The following is a 6,139-nucleotide window of genomic DNA, read 5'->3' as shown; positions in this document are numbered from 1 at the left end:
ATATCCAGAATATATAAAGAACTCCTACAACTCAATAACAACGAAAAACAAACAACCTAATTTAAAAATGGACAAAGGACTTGAATAGACATTTCTCCAAAGAAAATATACAAATGGCCAATAATCACATGAAATGCTGCTCAACATCACTAATCATCAGGGAAATACAAACCAAAGCCACAATGAGATATCACCTCACACCCATTAGGATGGCTGCTATAAAAAAAAAAAAAGAAAAGAATAAGTGTTGTTGAAGATGCAGAGAAATTGGAACCCTTGTGCACTGTTAGTGGGAATGCAAGTTCGTGCAGTCCCTATGGAAAACAGTACGGCGGATCCTCAAAAATTAAAAATTGAATTACCATTGGATCCAGCAATTCCACTTCTGGGTATATACCCAAGAGAACTGAAAGCAGGGACTTGAAGAGAGATTTGTGCACCCATGTTCATAGCAACGTTATTCAAAATAGCCAAAAGATGGAAGCAACCCAAGTGTCCATTGACAGATGAATGGAAAAAACAAACTGTAGTATACATTGACAATGCAAATAAACAATAAGCAATCTGTACATTAGAAAGATGAGGTGAGATTTATCTGAGCCAAGCTAAGGACTAGCCTGGAAGTGTAATCTCCACCAGGGAAGAAAGCACCCTGGAGAAGTGTGGTTTACAGCATGGCTATACACCATTTCAGAACAAAGAACATACATCAAGCATGACAGGAATACATTTTTTTTTCTCAGTCACAAGGAGATGTTTTGCTGCAGGTTAGCATGCTCACAGCAGGTACTTGACCTTGTTTTTCTGGGGAAAAAAGCTTATCTTCAAAAAGTACTGATATTGGCATCAGAGAAAGGGAGACATTCATCCCTATCTTTAAAGAGTGCATTCTTTGCTTTGGGATAATGCTTGAAGCAGATGTACAATGCACGTTTGGTGGGCCATAAGTCAGACTGCTCTGGGAAAAACAAGTTTTAGGCCAAATCAGGTTTAAACCAGAATGGCTTCTCCATATATCTCAATATGTGAAACTTATTATTCTTATTATTTTCATCAATATATACAGTGGAATATTATTCAGCCTTAAAATGGGATATTATTCAGCCTGTGGCAGAGATGAACTTTGAGGATTTTATGCTTAGCGAAATAGTCAGTCACAAAAGGACAAATACTGTATGATTCCAATCACACGAGGAACCTAAAGTGGTCAAATTCATAGAGAAAGAAAGTAGAAGGGTGGTTGTTAGGGCCTGGGAGGAGAAGGGAATGGGGAGTTAGTTTTTAATGGGTACAGAGTTTCAGTTTTACGAGATGAAAAGAGTTCTAGAGATGGATGGTGGTGCTGGTTGTACAACAATGAGAATATACTTATTGCCACCAAACTGTACGCTTAAACAATGGTTAAGATGATAAATTTTATATTATGTGTGTTTTACCACAATAAAATTTTTTTAAAGTAAAACTCTTAATTTCCCAAACTCCCATCCCACCCAATTTCCTCATTCCAAAATCTGGCACCAAGTTGCTCAGGTCAAAAATCCAGGAGTCACCTTTAATTTCCTTCCCTGGTGCCCATATCCAATAGTAAGTCATACTACCTTTTGCTTTTGTTGGGGCCCAAGGCAGGCCACCCCAAAATATCCTACAATAGCATAGTGATTATTTTGAATTAAAGTTACTTGAGAAGCAAAAAAGGCATTCTGACCCTCCTGTCTCTGTTCCCCCTGAAAGCAGGAAATACATCTCCCATGTGAAGGGTACTCTGCCTGTGTCCTTATCAGCAGAGCTAGGGATTCAGGGCCGAGAAGCCTGCAGAAACAAACCTTGCTAATTTGCCACCTCAAGCCTAAACTCTGCTTCAGTTCCTCCTTAATTAGGGACCTCAAATCTAAGGTTTTTTTGTCCTGTCATTCCTCACAAATTTATTGTTTCTTTGTGTAAAAGATATATGTACTGCCTGCTTTGTTAGCTTTCCAAGCATCATTTCTCTATGATCTCCAATACATATGTATTAAACTGGGTTTTTCTCCTGTTAGTCTGGTCTTATGTAAATTTTACTATTAGTCCAGCCATAAGAACACAAAAAGGGCAGAAAGGGGTTTTCCCTGCCTGACACTTCCAAAATATATTCTGAATCCATCCATTCCATTTATCTCTTCCACAGATATTAGTCTACTTGCCTGTGATGCTGCAAAAGCTTCCTAACCAGTCGGCCTGTTTTCATGCTTGTTCTCTACAGTTAATTTCCCACAGAGCAGCCAGAGTGCTCTTTTTATGATAGAACTCACACCTTATCCTTTCTCTGCTTAAAAATACTTTGATAGTTTCTCGTTGCACCTAGAATAAAATCCAAACTCCTTGCCACTGTCTACAAGGCTCTAGATGATCTGGTTTCCGTATATAACCTGGCCTCCGACCAACATCTCTGACCATATGTCCCACCACTATCCTCCTTGGTCACTATGTTCCAGTCACGCTGGTCTTCCCTCTGTTGCTCAAACACACCAAGCGCATGCCCTTACCTCAAAGCCTTTGCACTTGCTGCTCCTCTGCTTGGTACACTCCCTTCTCAGATCTTCACATGACGGGTTCCTTCTCATTCCTTGCATTTCAGCTATCACCTTCTCAGAAAAGTATTCACTCACCTTTAAATCTAAAGTAGGCACTCACTGATTGTCACTCTTTATATCACCATCCTCTTTTGTCTCTTCTTGGCATTTATCACTATTTGAAATTCATATTTCTTTTCACAAGGTTATGGTCAGCTTCACCATCCCCCAACTAAAATGTAAGCTCAGTGAGAACAGGTATCTTGTTTCTTTCCCCAACTTCCAAAATCCAGAACAGTTTTGGGCACATAACGGCCATTTCAAATATTTGTTGAATGAATGAAGAAATAACATTAATGATCCAATTTTCCTTCTATGTCATGTATATACATAAAAGCCTTTTGGGGAAACTTGTATTTTTAACGTTAGCCATCACCAATATCTTTTCCATCTATTCTAGAAGGTAGTCACTAGTCTTTAAAATGAAAGTAGCATATTTCACATCTCATTTTATGCAGGTATACCCTGAAGGGAATGAGTTTACATTCCTATTGCTACTCAAGTTTGTGGCAGTACATAATTATTCATATGGACTTTTAAAACTGTCCTGTATCTCTTAAAGCCAAATTGTCAGTTTTCACTTTAGAAATTACACTCATTCAAAGAAAAAGTCTGGACATCCAAGTCCTTAAAAAATTGTTAACAGGATCTGATTATATAATTTTTCTAGTCTGCAGAATGCTTCAAGGCCTGTTCTCTTCATAGTTAGGTACCTATCAGTCCAGCCCAAAATAGACTGGGGTTAAAATGCAGGATCGTATAACAGTACAAATATGATTTCTCTGGCCCTTCCATTTGTGCAGCCCCTATCTCCTTCAAAGTGAAAACTCTAACCACAGTTGGGCTCATGAATGTACACTTCTCTGTCATTTCTTTTGAGATGTGTCTGCAGTGCACACCTGGAGAACAGCACAAAAGTGCTGCATACCCACTGACAACTGAAGTCCTGCTGTGCCAAGCTCAGCTGCAGCTGCTCTACTGTGCCCAAAGTGCTAATGTGCACGGGTGATGACATGCCACTTGGGATGCTGTCTGATGAGGTGGATAGACTCCTGTTCCTCCTCTCTTGCATCGTACTCTGATGTTCTGAGGCCAAGGCAAATATTGTCTCACAGAGATCTTGGCAAAAATAGCTATTTCAGATTTTACTCGAGGTGCTTTTCCCTAAAATCTGTACACAATCTGTGGGAATCAACAGCAGAGGCCGGACAGACCCTCTGAATCATCCTCCACTCTGACACTGAAGCTATTGTGTTGGACTAAGCCTGGACTCTACTCTTTTCCCAAAGGAGGAGCTCTTTCTTTGGAGGCTTCCCCCTCCTCAGGCAAGTCAGTGCTGACTGGTCCAGCCCACATAACCCACAGACATGTCCAAATCTATGGAGAACACAGGTGGTGCTTCCTCTGTATCGATAATCAAAACTAATAATTATAGCTAATATTTATTTTACACTTAATGTCTGCTAGACACTGAGCTAAGCACTGCCATCTGGGTGATGAAGGTTTGGAAAGCTTTAAATACTTGTCCAAGCTCACAAGCTAGGACTTGAAGGAGTCAGCAATTGCACACCGGTCTTTCCACCCTGACCGGAGGCTATGCTCTTAACCTGTATACTAATTGTCTCTTAGCATGGAAGTAATTATAAAGTTCATCCGTAAAATTCTATCCTGTTGAGTAGGGGTAAAATAAATCAAGGAGTTATAGATGTTTATTCTTCTTTAATTCAACATATTGCTTAATAATCTATGTATTAGTTATTTATTGCTGCATAACAAGTTACTCCAAAATTTAGCATCTTAAAACAACAAACATTTATTCTCTCTCACAGTTTGAGGGTCAGGAATCTGGGAGCCAGTTAGCTGGGTGGTTCTGGCTCAGGGTCTCTCACGAGGTTACAGTTAAGCTGTTGGCTGGGGCTGCAGTCCTCTAAACACGCAACTGATGCTAAGTTGCCGCTAAGTTCACTCACATGGCGGTCAGAGGGCCTCAGTTTCTCATTAGCTTTTGACAGGAGTTTTCATTCCTTGCCACCTGGGCCTCTCAAAGGGCTGCTTACAACATGGTGGCTTGCTTCTCCCAAAGACAGAGAGAGGGAGGATATCCGAGATGGAAATCTTTTAAATGTAATCACTGAGGTGATGAAACATCACTTCTGCTGTATGCTACTGGTCACACAGACCAATCTTGGTACATAGCGGGAGTGGCCTCCGCCAGGATACGAATACCAGAGGCAGGGATCAGTGGATGCTTTCTTAGAGACCAGCCGCCACATCTGCTAGCATATTAATCCATTTAATCTAGGATTCTATCCCTGAATCTGCTATCTGCCATATAAATCAGTTTTATTTTCTCTATTTATAAAATAGAAACATCCTAATTCAGAATCTTGAGGGTTAAAGGGCTTCAGGTAACTGATTCTCCCAGTTTCTGAGTTCAAGTGCTCTTTCAAAAGGTGCAATTTAAAGAATAGCTAACATTCAGATAGTCATCATTGCCTCACCTAAAACTGGAAGACACTGGCCCAGGTTGTTCTTTTCTTTGTGCACATGGACAAGCCAACTATGACTAAGGGTTTGTTTTCTTAAGATTTACAACTGCTGTGGTAGCCTATTCAAATCGTTCCAGGAGTGTTATCTGATGCCCAACTGATATTTCTTAAATTAAGACTTTTTCCCCTTATTTGGTCTAGACACAAGTCAGTATTCTTCTCATAGAAGCTTTCATTTATTTTGAAATATTAAAACAATTTTGAGAATCAATACAAGAAACAAATTTATTTTCAAGAAGCTTGGTTTTCCTTTTCAGTTAGTTCCAGAAAAGGACTGTTACTTTAGAAAAGATGTTAGAAAGGATTAAGCACACTTCTGAAGGCATAGCCAGCCATGTCCAGGAGGCAGGAATATTGAACAGTAAGTATCAACAAAAGACTAATACCTGTGTTAACATTTTTATCTTAATTTTTAAAAAATTTACTGTGCTTTATGGAAACGTTTATATTTCCTGGAGTAAAACATGCTGGCAAGGTTAGCTGTCCCTTCTCTATTTTTATTTTCAATTTAGAATATAATCGCTATTAAATAGTGTTTATCCAACAGATAACATTTAAAAATGTACATGTAGTTCTCTTTCTATCACTAAGCCACTATTATTGTAAAAAGGAATATGCTGCAATGTTAAATTTAGCAGCCCTAATACTTAAAGGCCTTAGAACAGTGCTGTCCAACACCAGCTACATGTGAGTACTGTGTGCTTAAGTGTGGCTAATCTGAGTTGAAATGTGTTATAAAAGACACACTGGATTCTTAAGATTTAGTATGAAAATTAAAAAAGTGTAAGATCAATGCTTTTTCATATAAGAATGTAAAATCTCAATTTCTATATTGATTACATCATGAAATGATAATGATTTGGATACATCGGATTAAATAAACATATTATTATCGCTTCTCGGCCTTTTGGCTAAGATCAAGTGTAGTATCTGTTCTTATCAGTTTAAATAAGCGTATTATTAAAATTAATTTCACTCATT

General features: G+C 38.8%; 1 pseudogene; it reads left to right on the top strand.

Annotated features, from left to right (window-relative positions):
• Window positions 1–6,049: 6,049 nt before the first annotated feature.
• On the top strand, window positions 6,050–6,139 carry LOC123275909 (U2 spliceosomal RNA; annotated as a pseudogene).

Source organism: Equus asinus, chromosome 9 (assembly GCF_041296235.1).
Source record: "Equus asinus isolate D_3611 breed Donkey chromosome 9, EquAss-T2T_v2, whole genome shotgun sequence".
In the NCBI taxonomy this organism is placed as follows: domain Eukaryota; kingdom Metazoa; phylum Chordata; class Mammalia; order Perissodactyla; family Equidae; genus Equus; species Equus asinus.
The sequence above is the reverse complement of the archived record's forward strand: the minus strand, read 5'-3'. Positions and strand labels throughout refer to the sequence as shown.